The sequence below is a fragment of the Pipra filicauda genome, unplaced genomic scaffold, assembly GCF_003945595.2.
Source record: "Pipra filicauda isolate LSUMZ 115617 unplaced genomic scaffold, ASM394559v2 scaffold220_size1292976_pilon, whole genome shotgun sequence".
In the NCBI taxonomy this organism is placed as follows: Eukaryota; Metazoa; Chordata; class Aves; order Passeriformes; family Pipridae; genus Pipra; species Pipra filicauda.
The window spans coordinates 1,016,779-1,036,587 of NW_024104333.1; positions in this window are offsets into that span (position 1 = coordinate 1,016,779).

A 19,809-nucleotide genomic window follows, 5' to 3' on the forward strand; every position below is an offset into this window, starting at 1 on the left:
TATGCCAGATGGCATCAACTGATTAGTGGGTTTAATATAAGGAGCTTCCCAGGGGAAGAAACTCCTAGATCTCACTAAAGGTTCTTTACCACCCTTATGGTCCTTCCCTTCCCAAACTTCAAATTATAGTAGCTGGGCCCCTGCTGCAGAACTGAGTCCTCTGCTACTCTTTGAACATTTTTCAGGAAGAAAGTGGAAAGCATTTCCAGCAAATGCTTTTAATGTCGCTTTGTTTGCCAAGAGATGCTGATTCCTGCTTTGGTTATCATTACATGAAAGCATCTTTAGTTAAATAGGAAAACAAGTGATGATTTTTCCCCGAGTCGCTCATCTCTCTAGCTACGAAGTTTCTGCACTCCCTGGCAAAGGGACATGGCTTGTGATGAACAGGAGAAAATATTAGGAGCCCTCTTTTTAAAAAGCACCCCTTTGTAAGCATCACTTCATGACTTCAGATAAAACCTTTTGTCAAACACCAGTCTCCCTTCTCTCATGTGAGATTCGATAGATTGTGTGACTGGTATTTTTTGGGCTGTAATCCATGCTAACACACTGTGCTCCTTGCCTCTCTCTTGTGCCTAGATTCCACCTATGAACATATTATGGCCTTGTATTTCAAGTCAGTAATTTTGGATACATTTCAAGTGAGAGGTACTGAGAGAAAGCACAGCTCCCTACATAAGTTTACAGCAGACAGCCAATAAGCCAAGTACCTTTCCAAAACAGGGATCCATTACCTCCTAGGAGCTGTTTGAAAAGCTGACACACTTCAGTTTCCCTGTAGGCCAATATCCTTGAGGGAACAGTATCTCCCATAGTCTAGCACATTCCCACCTATGATACAAGGCACTACAGCATGATGGGTTTCTTCAGATTTTCTATTCCTGGTGGTTTTCTGAGCAGCTTTTTACTTCAGAGTAGCCTCTCTGCTCAAGTAGTAGCTGCTCACACCTTTCAGTCTTTGTTACTCTTGTCTTGAGGAAACATTTAAGGAAGGGCAAATATCTTTCTTGTGAAGGAGCAGAGTGAGGACCCGTATTAAGCAGCATCACCATTGCCATACCAACTGGCAGCTCCCAGAATGTTGACATTCAACAGCCATGTAGCTGTGGTACCTTTCCCTCACTGGGGATTTTAGAGTCTGTGACAACGGAAAATTGTGCCACCTTCTGTTAGTCGGAATGATAGCACCATTCCTACCTCTCACAATTTGTTTTGAGTGGTCAACTGCAAACTGACTGTGTGGGCAGCCTGTTCCCCCATCCGGTGCCCAGAACAGAGATCCTGAACATTGCCCTAACATGGAAGCCAAGTGATCACAAATTCAGATTTATGGTACATCTGCAGACACTTTCTCTTTTACTGCCACGCTAGCAGCTTTTTACAGGTTGACCCAATATAATTTAAGAAGATAGCAGTTCCTGCTGTTTGTTACAGCCCTTCATATAGGAGAGGACGATCCTAGCAGTTGAGAACTAAAAACACTCATCTAAGCATGCCTAAAGAGTTGTAGCCTTTTATGCTGTTCCAGCCAGGTCTGCCAAAGACACTTGCCTATACTCTCACTACCACTTCTGTCACGTGCGACTAGTGCCAATCAAGGATTTAATCATTGCAACACCTCACCTTCCCTTGCCAAGTTACAATCCAAAATGTTCATGCAAGTGCCTAGATTTGCCCTTGGCAGCATAAATGGAGAATGTGGCATCTAAAATGGGTTCTAAAATAGCCATCACACTGAGCAAAGAGGAAAAATGAACATTGTACATAGTAACCTTGAAGGACAGAAGACCATCCCTGAAACAAAATGATCCTGAAGACACAGCCCACAATCTATATACTAAAAGGCAGAACAAGGGTATATGGTCTACAGCTTCTTCTTTCACATATCGCTGTGTCTTTTAAGCATCTCCAGTAGTCTGGACATACCATGTCACTGTAAATCTAAACATCACCTGTCTGCTTAGTTGAGGAGCCATGAGGACACCACAGAGAGGAGTGTGAGCTCATGCAGTGGGAAGGGGGACAGCACACAATGGGGGAAAGGGACACATGTGTCATATCCCTTTTTCAGAAGTTCAAGAGGGTAAAGACACAGAGGTGCAAATGTTGAGAGCAGTCCCTGGTGTACGTGCCATTGAGGTCACCCCTCCTTGCCCTGTAGAAACACTATACCTGCCTTTCACTCTGCTTGTCCCTTGCCCCTTCTCTGCCTTCCTAAGCTTCTCTCAGCAGAGTTTGAATCTCTCAAAATCAAGGTGATCATACTTCCCAGACACTGAATCCCGTGTAACCACCACATTTTCTACGGCACACTATCCTGACAGCAACATCACAGTGAGAATAATGTACTATCAGCTCTTGTGTAAAACATATTTGTTAATAATACTGCACATCAGTTTTGATTTAAAACTTAAGCTTGCCTGTGTTTATGCAGCCTCCCTTTATGTGGTCACCTTTCTCAGTGCAAGCTGTTGTTCTCATTGCCACCTTGTTCCTGATCTCTCTTTTCCCCTGCTGCTTCCTCAAGTCCGTTTTGTGCCAAGTGCAGCCATAAACACATATAATGGGGTGTGTTCTTCATCACCTGAAACTCTCCCAGAGGTTGTCCAGAGCTGGGAAGTAGCTGAAGAAACACTGAGCCTCTTCACTGCTCACTCAAGATGCCTCTTTTTTTATTTCATTTTTTACTGGCTCTGCTTCCTCCTTGCACCCACCTCCTTCATCTCTGTGTAGGGAAAAGTAATCCGCTCTGAAATGCTACTTAATCACAATTCCAGTCAAAAGGTACATGAAGTTAAGGCCTGGCCCAAGGGAGGGTGCGTGGCTGGAGCTGGGACTAGATCTTAAGGCATTTGCTCTTCTTTTTTCTGTTTGGCTAAAAGCTGTAGCAGTACATGCTGAGTGTCATGGCCAAACTGCTCCCCAGTGACCTTCCTAGTTCTCAGCTCTATTCCAAATTTTCCTTCTTCCCTGACTTATTTTCTTGATGTTACCCTTAACTGTCTTCTCTCACACCTGGCTCTTAATCACCTATGTTTTCTGCTCACCCTCCTGTTCTCCGCTGCTTGCATGTCTCATGCAGGTGCACTGTGCAGCCACTTTACCTCTCACCAACCTACTTCCAGCCTGCTGTGGAGAATAGCAGACATCAGATATAGGCCATGCTCTGTGAGCACCTATAGAGGGGAAGAAGTGAGGATGCCCCTCCTATTCAGGTGACACTGCTGTTCAGGCAGCAGGTGGTACTCTGCTCATTGCCTGAGCCACCAGACTGTGGGTATTTGCATGCATCCCAGGGTACTTACTGGCATCTGGGTAGCTTCAGAATAAATAAAATTTGAGTAATGTGTGGGTCTTAGCAGCTACAAGAGCTGGACAGCAGCTACTAACTACATGGGAAAGTGACTACCTGCTAGATGTTTCACCTTAGTCCTATTCTGAGCATCAGACAATGTGGACCATAACATGCCTCTGAACAGCTCACTGAAGAAAGCTCCCTCCCCTGACTCTAAAAGAAGCCAAACCCCTTCCTTACAATTCATCTCCCCTGACACAGAAAGATGCTTGTAGGATTCAGCCTTACACAGTTTCCAGCCTCACATCCGTTGGCACATATCTGCCCTGTCTCTGAGTTTTGCTGATGATGCCTCTCCAGCCAAGCAGACATATCAGCCTTGATAGGATGCCTGTAGTAAGTAGGCTTAGAGTCAGTTCCCTACAGCTGGGCAGCCAGCAGTGTTTGCTCAACATATCTGGCAAAGCAGAGTCACCCAGCTCTCAGTTTCTTTGTCTTTTCCTTCAGGTCCCATCCAGGAGGTATCCATGCCCTATGCACTGGCACCAGGAATCAGCTCATTGGCAGGAATCTGCTACCTTGTGCCCACTTCAGTGTGCCCTTGTATCCCACTTCAGTCCAAGTAACAGTGCCTGGAGAACAAGGCTTTTACCTTAGTGCTTTGCAGCTTAATTAAGGTGAAATCTGATCTGCTGTTCTGAAGCCAAGAAATGCCAGGATGGCAGATGGCAGGGAAGAAAGTTGAGCAGAGTTCTTTGCTAGCATCCAATATCCTGGGAGAAACCAAACTGGTCCTGTAGGGGTCAACTACCAGGTTGAGTAAGGAGAAAAAGCTGCCAAGAAGTGTCTTATTCTGTTAGAAAAGTCAACAGTGAAATACTATAGAGAGATTAAAACACAATATAATTGCTTGATTTATTGAGAGTTAATGTCCTGGTCCCTCATTGACAAGGAAGAACCAGAGGGAGGTGAAATTGTTAAGCAACATAATTGCCCCCGCCTGAGCTTAAGCTGTCCTCTTTCATTTGAGACTTACACAGCTCAGAGAGACATGAGCCACACAGCAGAGGCAAATGCCAGTGAACACAAGTGCATCTCTGCTGGTGAATGGGTGTGTGAGGGTGGTTGGGCAGGGCTCTGCTTTATGACCTGACGTTCTTTCCCAATGCCAGCCACTCCTCTAGGCAGCAATAACAGCTGCACAGTTTAGTGTTTCTATCATGTTTGCACGCATAGATCTCCAAGCGCTTCACAGGAGAGGGAACTGTTGTTCTCTCAGTTCACCCAATGAGAAAGGCTGCAACGAGCAATTAATCTCCAAGACCACCCAGCAAAGAATCATAGTCACAGAATGCCATTAGCTCAGTGTTACCTGCTTCACTAGATTGCCTCTCTTTTGGAAGAAAAAAGGGCAAAGATGAAACCTTACAGCTCATCAAAAGCCCAGAGATGAATGGGAACCAATGCAAAATACCAGCACCTGTACAGATTCAGAGAAGAGCAGTAAACATGATTAAAGGGCTGGGGAAATTGATTCCTGGGGAGGGAAAGAGAGCTAAATATGTATAGCTGCCTAGCTATACCCAGAGGAGCATACTTAACCTGCTACAAGTATTTGATGTAAGAATAATTGTCCTGGGAGGAATAAAGGTCTTACAGCTATGAAGAATAGGGTGAAATTAAAAGGGTGGAGATTTAGCCTCTGATGGGCACACTCGATAATGGAGATGCTGACCTGTCTCCCTGAGGAAAGCCTGTTGCTTCGCTCATGCGGAGTTGTCTGGGAGACAATCATTCTCTGGCACAGCAGTGGACTCTGGAGGTTTTCCCAGCCCTATTTTCCTGGTTTCTGTGGACCAACAGAGGCTTCCTGTCTCAGTAGCCTGTCACTAGGGGTCAGGTGGGGTTTTGTTTTATAAATTCTGAAGGCGGCTAAGGGATTCCTGGCAAATCTGTATCACTGGAGAGTCTAACCAAACAGCCGCCTCCAAAAACACAAAGCTCTGGTAATAATATACAGTGCCTCCAGCCCTCTGCTCAAGAGGAAGAGGCATTGTTATTCTTGTCAGAAAACTGAGGAGCTGAAATCTAGCATTTCTTGTTGTTAAGGAAATTTTGCAGATGGGTCTTTGCTGTTAAATGTTGTAATGACAGAGCTCAGAATAATGCTAACTGAAAGCAGGAAAAAATATGGCTGCTGTGAGAAGAGGGCGTTGGGGTATATAGAGGAGGCTTCACTACTCAGAGCTGGCATGCACAGGTTTTAGCCCACTGCAGCGGCCCAAACCCAGAGTAGTTTCAGCAAACACTGGCAAGGGCTGTCTCCTTGGAAATGCTCACTGTCTCCTATTGGAGAAGTTACTTTCCCACCCATATCTAGCCTTCGTTCTCTCTCTGTTTAGCACCAAGGCAAAGGGACACAATGGTTTAGGGAAAGAGCTGTCTGCTTTCTACACCTACTTTCCTCTTCTTTTGGGCTTGTTCTCAGAGGAAATCTACCCTAAGGCCATGTATGTTTTTCATTTGCTTTATGGGGAGTTTCTCATTTGCTTTATGTACAGTTTCCTGACCCAAAGTGCATGTGCACTGCTTGTCAAGGCTGACTTCACTCTGTGTGTGGGGCTCCACATTCACTCTCAGTAATCTTCAAACATTTTTAGGGAATAACAGTACAAGATTCTGCTTTGCTCTGCTCTGTACTCCTTGGCCCAATAAATACTGAGTTTCACATCAGATACACAAAAAATATGGAGCTGGAGCAGAGATTGAACTGACAAACTTCCAGTTTTCATCTCCTCTGACATCATTAATGTTTCCAGCACTGTTTTCGAAATATTGTCTGAAAAAGGGAGGCCACACAGATGGGTGCTGTCATTAGAAGACAAAAAATAAGGCTGTGATGGCATGCAAGTATGAGAAACCATGAAGTGAGAGGATTTGGACTTAGGTTTCCCTTAGGCTTTCAATACCACATCAGTATGAGTGAGAAGCAGGATTTACCATTTATTTACTTTGGCTAGACACTAACTGGGATCATATTTTCTTGGTAGAGCACTGCTTCTCAGCTAAAATAATTGAGACTAAAGCAGTAAGATGGCCTCTACAGGGCCTGGATGACCAACCCTGTCTCTTCAGGAGGCCAGTGGAAATTTCCCTTCAGAGTTCCCCGTGGGAAGAACTGCAACATATCTCACCTAGGCCGTTGATAGCTTTGCACAGAAGATGTTTCCAGACTGTGTAGAGACAGGCTAATGATTCTCAGTCCTTATTTTCTGTCCCTCACACGTCAGGCAAAAACATTACTGGACTTATTTACAATAGAATAAAGACTCATAGCTCTTTTTGCCTATGTTTGGTGACACAGTCACAAATATCAGGGCTGAATGCCATGTCCTCTTCCAGCTGCAGCCAAGAAGACATTACTGCTTGGTCAGATCTGCTGATCAAGATGCTCTTGAAAGCAATCCCTTCCTCATTTCAAGAAGGACCTGGCTTAGCTTTAATAACAGGTCATTGCAAACTATGTTCAGATAGCTAAAACAATTTGCTGACAACAAACACACCTCAGGATGTAGGTATCAAAAGCAACTTACCCCAGGCAGGAGGGCCATGCCAGAGATCTGAAGTCAGTGAGCCCTTCACCTGGTACAGCGGCAGCCAGGAAAGCATGAGTGATTGTGCCTTAGTGTGAGAACATCTGGAAATCAAGGCTCATGATTTCAGGAACATTGGGAACAGGGGCTGGTCTACTGTAACAAGCTTCTGCAAACTACTTGCTTTCTTCCTTCCTTCCCTCCTTTACAATTCTTTCTTCAAGTGCAGGAAAGCCAGCCCACCTGGTTTGCAGAGCCTGTCACCAGGCCTTTAGACTGGAGGAACAAGCGTTTGCTTGTAGAATGTCAGCAGCACATGTTTCTGGGAGACTGAAGGGCAGGTGGTACTGCCTTATAAATCATCTAAACATGCCTGGTGTGATAAATGCCTGCTGTATTTTGCATAACATCTGGGACAGCACAGGAGAGACCTTGGGGGTTGGGAAGGAGCAGAAAGTGAATGTTTTCTGAATGTTATGAACTGACAAAGACAGAGATGGTGTCACCATATGGTCAAAGAAACACTCAGAGATGCCCAGTCCTCCTCCTCTGAGGGGAAAGGCAACGATTGGGGCATGAATGCATAGCAACCAAAGAGTATTCATTCTGTTTGGTTTTGTCAGGATTTGACAGCATTAAGAATAGTGGGGTCTCTGTGGGGCAGGCTGAAAGGACAGAGGGAGGGTGAAAGAGGAGGAGGAACTGTGTAGCATGCAGATGGACCAGTTGGTTAATTCCCCTGGGGTTAAAAGAAGAAAGATCAGGAACAGCATAAACCAGCATGGGAAAAAGGACTTCCAGGAATTGCTAAGACAGTAACAGAGATCAGGACAAAGAAGGTTTAAGGAACAAATCTGAAAAAGAGTTTGAAGCCCAAGCATGATTTTAACACTTTAGTTTGACCAACTATCTTGAACCATCTCCATCTATTCCTGAAAAATAAATGTGATAGGACATCTCTTGTCACAGAGGACACCTCTTCAGCTGTCTATGATTCCAGCCCTCCCCCTAACACCTAGTTCCTACTACAACTGGAAGAGAATGCACTGCAGTGTATTTTCAACAGGCATTTGAGAATATCACTTAGCACAGCCCCAGGGAGCACCGAGTCAATCTTCTTATCACACTCTGTGTGAGTGGATTTTTCTTCTTACATTTGATACCAGTGCTCCAACCCACATATGGAGCTGATTGAACCCCAGGCAAATCTGGAACCGCAGAGAAAAAAGGCATGGAGGAACCTCAGCAAACCGTCTGGTTTATCCCTTACCATGAAGTAAGATGAGAACTAGAACTAAACCATGTATGGCAAATAGCCACCTAAAGCTTTTTAAAAGTTTTCTCATGATGGAATCTTCACACTCTCACCATGCAACACATTTCAGTTTTTCACTATCATGGCCAGTTTATTTCTAGCCTGAGTCTTCCTTGCTGCAATTTAAGCCCATTATTTCTTATCCTATCCACCATGAATGAGAAGAACTGTTTATTACCTTTTTCCTTTCAGCAGCCTTTGATAGACTGTTACCTCCTTCCCTCTCCGGCCTTCTTTTCTGTGGGCTAATTTACCCAAATTCACTCAAAATTTTTTCAGACATCATACTTGTCAGAACACTGATTACTTTCATTACTGCCCTCTGGACTCTCTTTCTTTCCACGCTCCTGCTTTATTTAAGGGGTAGTGCTGGAGAAAAAAAACAAAAATTAAAAAAGACGTGCCCACATATTTCTGAGAATGGACCTTTGGATTTTTTTCTACAGATCCTAAGTCAACACCATGTTTTCACTGGATTATTTTCTCTGCATTTCTCTTCTATTACTCTTTTGTCCCTTCCCAAAGAGGTTCATGGTAATTCCTGTCTCTTCACAATGCACTAGCCTCTACTGTGAGGGCCTGACAAGGCCCTGCTCCTTTTAGTGAAGGTGGACTTACTCATGACTTCACAGTGCCACACACAGGGCAGTGGGCAAAACAAGGGTTTGTCAGCCCAAGCTTAAATAGAAGCAAAGCAGCCCAAAAAGACTGCTGTGTTGTCTGAATGCGTATCCTGTTATTGAGAAATTTGCTTTATCACCAGGTAAGATTTAAGGATAAAAGAATACATTCACTTAAAAACATTAATTTTCAAAAATGAAAGTGAGTCGTAAAAAGATAGAACAATGTTATTAAGATCATCCTTAACTTAAGAATCCTCTGTTATGACTTCAGCATAGTTTACTTCAGACTATTCCTCTAGATGAGTCAGAAGTGAAAGTGTTTGCAAGATGGGCACTTCCAGGAAAGTTGCTTTGCTATGCATTGTTTATACCAAAATAGAGTGTTATCATTGCTGTAAGTTCTCTTTTTTGACATCTGAATCATGCCATGAAATTAATAGACTTCAACAGTAATTGTACCAGAGTCAAATGCCTTGTAATGCTTTAAAACCTTCATGCATTTGGAAATGTCTTCACAGTCAAATCAGGGCCATTTATTTCCTGAACTGTCAACATTACTAGAAGCAAAGAAGAACAAAAGTATGAGCCAATGTACATTTCCTCTTACTGTCTCCATTTCTATTTCTACTGCTACCATAAACAAGTCTGCAATGGAACATGCTGGATTAGTTAAGCCCTGCACGAACCCAGTATCTGGAGCAGGCCAGGGAGGAAATAGGGCAACTGAGTCACAGAAGGCAGACGAAGGGGTGGAAGAGGGAGCAGGGAGCAGTAACAGAACTGGAACACGGAGCAACTAGGGCCAGTGAGTGTAAGGGAAGGAAAGTTGAGATCCACCTTTGATAATACTGTGAGAAACAGAGGAGCAGCACAAACTAGCATCCATACCATGCGGTTTATTCCCTGCAGACAGCTGTAATGAAATGCCACACCATATATGTTATTAATCTCCAATGGAATCGCATTGTTGCCCCTATAGCATTCCTTCACATGATGTCTGTGTGCAACATGTATCTCCTTCAAGCTGGACTCAGTTTAGAAGCTTTTGGTGCATTTGGGGATAAAGAGCAAAAGCAGGATGGGCTTAGCAAAAAGCTGTTCACTGCACCACTTGAAAGTGCTTGCAGAATTGCTGTCCAGATTTCCAACACAAAATGGAAACATTTTCATTTTTATCCTTTGTCAACATTTTCTGAGTTACCTTGGACTCATTGTCAGACAATATTCAGAAGTCAGCTCCACCTCCAGCTTTGCCAAAGTGAAGCCAGTTCCTGCTGCTGCAAAGGAGTGGTATGGAGCAGTTTCTGTTGCCTGTGTCATGCAGAAGCACTGAGCTGGTCCCAATCCATACTATTCACCAGGGAAACAGGCACTCAAGGCTGCTAGTAAGCATTTGGATACGTGGACAGGAGCCAGCCAAAAGGGCCCTGCAGTAGGAGGGGCCATGTACAGTAGGATCAAGCTGGCCTCAAAATGGGGCAAAACAGCATCTGGAGGACCATCAAGGAGAGGACAGTTAGGAATTACCTCCACATGAACCTGAAAGCATATTCATTCAAGGTGTAGTTAGTGTTTTCCCAGTAGGACTTGTTAGTATTGGCACCATGTAAAATGCAGTGGAATAAAGGCATAAAGTCATGCTGTACCTGGCTGCAAGGAACTTCCAGGAAGATGAACATTTAGTACCTTGAATATATAAATACCTTTCTTATATAACAAAATTTGAGTTATGTTTCTTAAAGCCTTGGTGAAAAAAATCGATCACAGCTCAGTCTCTCAGTGATATTGTTGCAGAAGCAAAATTACTTTCTTATATGACTGCCATGCATAAGCCCTTCACCCCTTTTGTTCTCAGTACAGCAATCAGCAAGAATGGCTGATTTCAAGCCTTAACTTCTGCTCTGAGGAGACCAGGGATACTGCTGGAATCCAACAGTCTTTTCCCAAGCACAAGCCCTTTACCAGGCTCCCTCTGCAGCAGGTGACATTAACACTTTTCCATATATTTGTTCTGAAAGAAATGTTTTTGTTTCACAGACTATTCACTGACATATAGCTCCCACAGCTAATCTTAAAGTGCTTTCTAACACCATAAACTATACATGTTACAAAGATTAGAGCTGAACAAATATTTCACTATAAATCATTTGTTCAATAAATTTCATATTTTTCTTTTATCTATTTGTGAACTGTCTGCAAACTGCAAGCCAAATTCCCAAATTCATTCATTAGTCAAAATTGCCCATGAATTTCTCCTGCAGATAGTTTTTACCCTGCAGGCCATTCATGGACAGTTTGTTATGAATAGCCTCAATTCAATGCTTGGTTAGTTTAGCTGCAGCAGTCATGTGGATGCGTCTCTGTTCTGAATGAAAATTCATTTTCAAATATGAACCAGTATTCACAGTGAATTTCTCCCTCTGTTCACTTAGCCCTGGGAGGAATTAGCCTAGTCCATATAACAGGGAGGGTTAAGCTGTCCCCATCAGCGCAATGGACCTGGAAAGGAGCAGAGTGATGTCCAGTTGAAACTGTTCTGCATAAAGGCAGGATGGGAATACTTTGCTGCACAGTTGTGAAGTGTCAGAGCTGATGTCCTCACTCTTTCCTGAAGGGTGACCACCAGACATAATTAGGACGATGGCCACATCTACAGTGCAGCATCACTTTATGTAGCACAAGGATGTATGTTCTCCTGTTACTCAAGAAAGATGGATGCTTTCACCTTAGCATTCTCATAATGAAGTAACATGGGTGAGTTCTGAGTTACATTCAGATCTAGTTTCCTCTTGCCAATCTGCTTTCCAGTGGGTTAGTCCATACAGTATGTTTCCAGGGTGTTTGTAAGCATCCTTCGCCTCTCTGGAGAAGAAAGTACTGTGTTACAAACAGTAGCTTGAAGTTTGAGCTACCACTGAAGAAGTCTGCAGGCTTCTCCTGTCCTGTTATCTGTCTCCAGCAGATGTTCTTCTCATCAAATCACTGTGTTGCAGAGTGCAACTGATGGCAGTTCTGACAAATTCAGCTCCTACTCACACAGGGGCTCTAAACAACCACCCAGCTGCACCTGCTGGTCCTGCTTCTTCATCATCAGCATGCCAGGGCAGCAACACCCTAAAAATCTCAGGCAGTTAATGACAGGGATTATGTGTGTCTCTCAGTACCACTGGTGTGCCCTTCGGAAGAGATTTCACAGGCTGATAAAACATTGTGAGACTTCTCTTATTTCTGAGGTTTGAACTTCTCTATGTGGCTATTTTCATAATAGAGAAGCAAATCCAGAGGCCTTTTCAGCTGAGATTTCAGATAAATAGATCGCCAGCTAGGAGAGAATAGCAAATGTCTGCAGCTGGAGAAAATGTTAACTTTAAGTTGAGAAACTCAAAGCCAGAAGAAATAAAACAAGGTAATATGGAGAAAGAGGGAAAAAATAGCCAAACCCAGAAAACAAATGCCCAACCTGAAAGCTTTTCATTTTGTGATGGAAAATGTTTGTGTTCTTTCCCATGAAAAGCGTACCTTTGCTGCGAAAATATTGCATGAAAATTTCATATGATCTTTTTACCATTTTTCCTTTATTTTGCCAAACAGTTTCAAAGGTCTACTGCAGGCTGAATAAGTTATAAACATTTTCAAGCTTCCATTTGAAAGATATTTGCATTCATTGTGCAAGAAAAACCCTAATGCAGACCCCTCAGAAAGCACACACAAAAAAATCCCATATCTAGACCTGTATTACCTTGAGCTTTGACCACGAAACACATCGAGCCTCAGTCTATCCAAGAAGCTGCTGCCATTATCCTCTCCAACACCTTTTGTTCAAAATGCCTCCACACCCATCCTTCACCAGTTCTCTTTCCCCTTTGCAGTCCATTTGAAGCATTTTGCCCTCGACAACCCATCTTCCACCCACTTCCCTGCACCTGTGTCTTCGCTCAGCTTTCTAGTAGCACCTTTGCTGAAGCCTTTTGAGTAGACAGTCTCTCACCTCTTCCAAAGGGGTCCTGTGACCAAAGATGCATCCCTGATCCCTTCTGTGAAGCTGTTCTTGCCATTCTACAAGTCTCTCCCTCGACAAGATTTGACTTTCCAAGGTCTTCCCTCAGACACCTCCTCTCGGAAGAACATTCCTCTGCTCTTCTAAACACACAGATGTTACTGAATAGGAAACTATAAAGGCACACGTGAAATGTGCCCTCTCACTCTTCTTACTGTCAGTCTTCTTGCATCCTTCAGAAGAGCAGACTCTAAACTCCTTGGAACAACTGCCATGGCCTTTTTCTATCTTTAAAGGTTTCTACCACTTTTATCATGATAAGAAACAAAGAAACAAAAAAATCCAACAAACAAACAAAAAAAAATAAGCAGTACTTCACCTAGGATGAAAATTAGATGCTGCTTTGTATTGCAGCAGCAGCTGTTAAACAGTGAACAGCAAAGCTGCATCTCAGCAGGGAAGAATGAGAGGGAAAAGCCTGTAGCTGGTTAAAACTACTTTGGTAGGAATTTATGGAGGTAAATATTTTACCTTTATAACTGTAAAATTTCATCAGATTCATGGGGTTTACTTGATGGGACACCATGATACCCGCCCGGGTCATATCTGTGAGTCTTATCAAAAACAAACAAACCAAACTAATCTGCAAACAAAACACATGACATTTTTTAATAACTCGGAAGAAATTGTGCATTCCTTCAAAATCCCACTGCTTCCCTCTCTGTGCACTGCCTGCTGCCACCCCAGCCTTGGAGCAGCTCAGCACAGCCCTTCATCTAGGCAAGCCCTTCTCTCTACCAAAGCAGGAGGGTGGTGGATCCCAGCTGGAAGTGCACCTGCTACTCAGACTCCTTCACCCCTCCCCAGGAAACCTAGAGCATTTTTCCTCTCTGACATTGGCCTTGGAAGACAGGAAGGTTGCACCCAAGGGTGCCAGTCCTTCCTACACAGCAAATGAATGATTACAAAGGTGTTGTACTAGAAGGCGAAGGTAAAAAAGTGCATTGCTGGCACCTCTTATTTGATTTTATTTTTCCCCTCCAACCCTTTCCTTCAGAGCTATGTGAAACGATAAGAGTAGGGGAGAGATTTCGCTTAAATTAGGTTTACAAATAGCCCAGTGAATAGGGAAATTAGATGCATATGCTGCATGTTAAAGTGTCACCGCCACGCAGCCCGATGCGACCGGAGTTTGGAACGCAGCCGGGGCCCCGGAGATCAGGTGCAGCGCTCTGTCAGTCAGGAGGACGCCGGAAGGTTTCTGGAGCGGGGCTGCGAAGCGCTGGGTGCTGCTGCCCCCCGACGGTCCCTCCCCGCAAGCGGCGCTTTGTCCCGGCTCTGGCGGCTCAGACCGGGCTGAGAGCGGCTCCTGTGCCCCCAGCGCCGGGGGCCGAGAGGCACAGCGGCCAGGCCAGGGAACCGCGGGGCAGCAGAGGTGACCCCGAGAGAAATCGTCATTTTCAATCGTTTTGAATGCAGTCATGGTCTATTAAAAATGACAACTCGGTGCTCTCCATTTATTCCCTGTCACTGAGATTTATTTTCTGTCCAAAAATTTTATTTTTTTTTCTTAATTCCCAAACTTCATCTGGCAGCTGAACATCAAGATCTGGTTTTGATACCTTGCAGTAAGGATATGTGTTGATGGTTGAAGCTGCTCCCTTGGCAGCCTCGGAGACCGAAGCTCTCTATCCACAAGGTATTCACATAGCACAGTCTGTCTACATAGTATCATGGTTAGCTTCTTTCAAACACTTCCTCTTGCCCACTCAGCTCACACTCTCTGTGTAGCAAAAAGACACTGTACAAGCTCACAAGGACAACTAGTCTCCTCATCCTGCCTGGCCTACTTGGTAAACCTGCTAGCAGGGGGGGTCAGGCTGTTTACATTACTCCTTTTATTTACTATCCTTGATGAATTACAGCTGACATGAAGGCCATTTATATTTCGTGTGCATCACTTTAGAGGGGAGAAAGTTTGGATGTAGTGTTCATCATTTGGGGCTTGTTATCAGCATTTGGTCAAGGGATGTGGTTCTGCCTCTGCTCTTGTGAGATCATACTTGGACTAGTGCATCCAGCTTTGGGACCCCCAACATAGAAAGGATGTGGACCTGTTGGAGCAAGTCCAGGGGAGGGCCACAAAGATGATCAGAGGACTGGAACACCTCTCCTATGAAGGCAGGCTGAAAGAATTAGGGTTGTTCAGCCTGGAGAAGAGAAAGCTCCAGGGAGATCTTACAGCAGCCTTCCAGTACTTAAAGGCATCTACAGGAAAGACGGAGAGGGTCTTTTTACAAGGGCATGATAAATCAAGGGGGAATGGCTTTAAACTGAAAGAGGGTAGAATCAAATTATATATTAGGAAGAAATTCTTCGCTATGAGGGTGGTGAGACACTAAAACAGATTGCCCAGAGAAGTTGTGGATAACCCATCCCTGACAGTGTTCAAGGCTAAGCTGGATGGGGCTTTGAGCAACCTGGTCTAGTGGAAGGTGTCCTTGCCTGTGGCAAGGGAGTTGGAACTAGATGATCTTCAAGGTCCCTTCCAACCCAAACCATTAAATGATTCTCTGATTCATACAGAAGCTCTGCACCTTGGAGGCAGATCAAACCCCAAGAGATAAGCCTATTACATAGGCACCTCTTTCACTACAAGGTGTGCTGCCATTGCCATCGAATTACAGACGTGTGGACAAGACTAAGTTGTCCTCTTCAGAGATGGTAGAACAAGGTAATTGGGTCCTGGTGAAATCACTGGACTCACCATCCTTATAATCTGACAACCAGCCCCCAGAGTTCCCTCCAGAGACTCACACTGGACCTCAACATGAAGCTGGTAACATGGGGAGAGATGGTAGTAATGAGTAGGAGACAGAAGATTGATGAACAGAGGAAGGATGGGTGAGGTAGAGCCCACAGAGTTGAAAGCCAGAGTGAGGAAAAGGAAACTGGACAACAGGCTTCAGCCACATGGACTAGAAGAGACAGGGCTAAAAATGGTAGGAAAAGGGCTAAAGATGGTAGGGGACAGGTTAAAAAAAGGGTGAGGGTTTGGAAGAGAAGGAACTCCACAGAAGAGACTCCACAGAGAAGGAACATAAATATCAGCAGTAGGAGAGGCAAAGCAGAGGTGGGGTACAAGAGAAAACTTCCTCTCTAAGGCAAACACCAAGAGAGGAAATAGAGAGGATAAATAGATGGAAGGGGGAAGAGGTGGAGAAAAGCAGAGAGGCCTGAGAGCAGGAGGCTAAGGGAGTAGGACACCGTGCCTTTGGGACTTGGCTTGAAAAGACAGCTGTCTTGGGAATGAAGCATATGAGGAGGGACAGCATAGAGGAAGATGCAGCTGCCCTTGTCTATGCTGTGGCTGTCACTGTGCAAAGGAACTGTATTCACTGTGAGGGCTCCCAACAACTGTTTTCACCAGCTCACCTCTGAACACACCCCACAACTGCAAGTAACCAACATGCTGGGAAGCTGCAGCCACCCTGTCAGGAACAGCCCGGACAACAGAGCTGATGCTTCTACCTGGTATACTGAAAGAAAGCTGTACCACCAGTGCAGCATTGACAAAGTCTTCACACCAGTTTACAGAGAAGACTGTTTTTTGTGCCATTCCATAGAGCAGCAATGCTCCTTCAGTCCGTGGGCAAGTCTTAAAACCCACCTGTTGCTTTCCAAACCCGTTGATTGGATGATGCGTATTTCAAGGTCATGGCAACGAAAGCTCTCTGTTTTCTATAGGGAGCGTCAGAAACAGGAAACCCAAAGCTTTTCTTTTTCTCCAGTTAGCAAAAAAGGTTTATCTTTCCATCCAGGCTGGAGAAGGGCTATGGGGTTAGCTGGGAGCCGTACCTGGGAGCAATAAGACTGCTAGCCAGGTGTACACTTACCACAGCTCTGCCTGTGGAGGTAATACACTCTCCTGTGCTTAGGGAAGCACTCCTCTGGGACTGAGTTTGCTTGGTAAAACCAGCCCCCCTTTTCTGTCCCCTGGATGAAGCCACCAGGTTTGCAAGGGTTACTGTAACTGAATTAAATCCCTTCTTGCATCCTGTAAGAGTAACTTTGAATGTGGCTGGTAACCTACTTTAAAGAGCTGCAATGCCAACAGAGAGGAGGTGAACAAATTAGTTCAGTTCCTTGAAAATATAGGCTAGGACTAAGGAAAATCCTAGTCTCTGGATACAAGTTAATGAGAAGTACAGGATTCTGTATATTCCTGTATACAGTCTCTGCAGCGTCTGACAAAGTTAACACTCAGGGCTGGCAATGTGCATATGGAGAAATACATAGATTATCCTTAAAATATAAAACTCTTACAAGGCAGTCAGTCAAAACCAATGCTGGAAGCGTTTCCTTTTATACCTGTGCCTAGTGAGACTGTGGACTCTCTGAGCAGAGATCTTTAAGAGCAAGGTAACCATCTTTCAGCAAGGGATTAAATATAGTTGGACTTCTTAGATCAGACCCGGTGGGGGTTGTGTGTGCACATACGCATGTGTATGGGTGTGTAGATTAGATGGGGTTTTTCTTAGTCATTCTCAAGCCTGCTCTTTATGATTATATCAATTTTCCAGGTGGGGAGCAAAAGTCTCAGTGAAACTAAAGCTAGTATTTTCACTCTCAGGCTCCTACGTTCAGATTAACCATTAGGTCTGTCTCTGACATGCACTCCAAGCATCCAGCTGTGGCCCCCCAGGATAGGTGTCTACTTACCTCAGGTAATGCAGCAAGTCAATGACAAGATGAGAGTGAAACCCAGGTCTGACTAGGACCCCAGCAGCACGTTTGCTGCATCACGAGCACCCAGTGTATTTGTCTTCATTTAATGTGCTATTTTTTCTATCCTCTTGAGTAATTTCCTTCTCTTAAAGGATATAAATCACATCCCTACAAAGTAAAGAATTATTTAAAGAACATTTATATTTAAGCTCAAAAAGGAGTTTGAATTTAACTCCCTAGTGGCTGAGATGTGACTGGTTGTTGAATATAACTTGGCTTCATTACATGAAGATGTTTTATGGCTTCAGTACCAGCTGGCCTGCAAACCAGTGTTCCATACACTGGGGTGCTACTGTGGGTGAATACCCTTGCTGCAAGTTAACTTAACACTGCCTTCATTCATTTCCCCTAAATCAAACTATGCTGCTCTCAGCCCCAAATGCACAAGTCAGGCTTTGCCCCAACTTAACTCAATCAGTTTAACAGCTCCATTTCATTGTGTGCCACTCTCAGGTGGAGACAAGGTAACAGAGGTTTCTTTTTACTTCTCTAAGTCACACCACAATTTCATTTTGTCCCTGATCTTATTGCTGACAAAGACTGGGGAAGGAAATGCAGGAGTGGAGCCATTCCCAATGGAATAGCATTGGCTTCAATAGTATTGACAGTAGCAAGTGTTAAAGGTAATCTGTTAGTGGGAAAAGGAATACCCTTCCTGCTTATTAAGTACAGCTTAGCAGCAGAAATACCACCATAAGTTTTAAAGGAATAATGAAAAGGACATGAAACAAATTAATACATTGGGAAGAATCATAGTGACCATGTTCTAAACAACTTAGCAACTATTCTCTCACACTACTACCTTGTGCAGCAGTTGCATTTGTGCTTTCCTCTAACAAACAATGGATTTGCTCTGAGTAACACAAGTCTAATGCTGAGATTTCCGTTTATGAGAATTGAAATACGATGCAAAGGTGCATGGCCATTACATGTACAAGACAGACAGTCACTGATAACTTCCAAAATCCTTTGGAAAAGAAAAGAAAACATAAATCTACAGTCCAAGAATCCTTTGTGGCCAACAAAAGTAATTTAAAACTCGCAGAGACTGATTTGATCAATTTTAATGCAGACCTGAAACTCCCTGCTCAGAAATATGACACAGCCATCAGGCACTGCAGCTCCTTTCCAGCCAGAGGACAAGGAACTTCATGTCACTTGAAAGAAAGGTTAGACATACTGTGTATCTGGTGTGTGCTGGGGAGAGATGGAGCCACAAAATTTATATCAAAACTCAGCTGAAAGGCTACCAGAAAAGCCCCATGGGCTGTATGTTCTTGATTTGACTGACAAGAATAGAAATGAGGGCATGACATGGAAATCCTGATTATGAGTTGCAATTCAAAAGTAAACAGTATTTGTTGAGTAGCTGAACTTTGAACTGTGATTTGGACCATTTCATACACCATCTTTAGTAAATAAAAATCTGGAACCAAGCTCTGATTTGTGATATCCCAGGAGTCCACTTCCTGGGCCTGGAGACGGTTCTTTGAAAAGTGAAAAGCTTTGGAATCTTAGTCACATCCAAAATCTATTAGGGTCATGTTTCCTATTTCCCATCAACATGTAGCTGAAAAGAAAATCAAACTTGGGAGGTTTGCATTTAATCACCTTGCTTTTTGAACCAAAGCTTTGCCAGACTTACATGAACAAGTACTTTGCTCTCATATCTGCCCCCAAATTCTGCATGACCTTGATGTTGCAACTAATCTGGGCCCATTAATGAGCGTGGACATGGTTGCTGGTTTCACAAGGTCAGTGCAGCCTTGAATCCTCAGAGCTGGCTAGCAGGCACATAGTTAGTTTGCAGTGGCTCTTCCACTGGGTGCTCTTCTAAGCTATGAAACGCTGCCTTGACGTGGAGGAGCTAGAAAACTCAGCCAGGCAGCTCCTGTCAGCCTCACAGGGCAGTAGAACAAATTTAAGCCAGTTGTGAGCCCATAAGAAGTCAGTTGAACTGATGGATACAGTTAAATAAGGAGGCAGCAGCTCTTTACACAATTTTTGTCCTATCTTTTCCCCAGCATTGCCCATGTCCCAGCCCATTCCCCATTCCCCCTGCCTTTGAACCACAGACCATCACAACAAGAGGAGGAACAGGGAAGCTAAAGGCAAGCTGTGGTTAAAACCATTTGCTTCTGGGACACAGACAAAGCACTCAAGCCTCTTCACCACGCCGTAGCAGATACAACAGT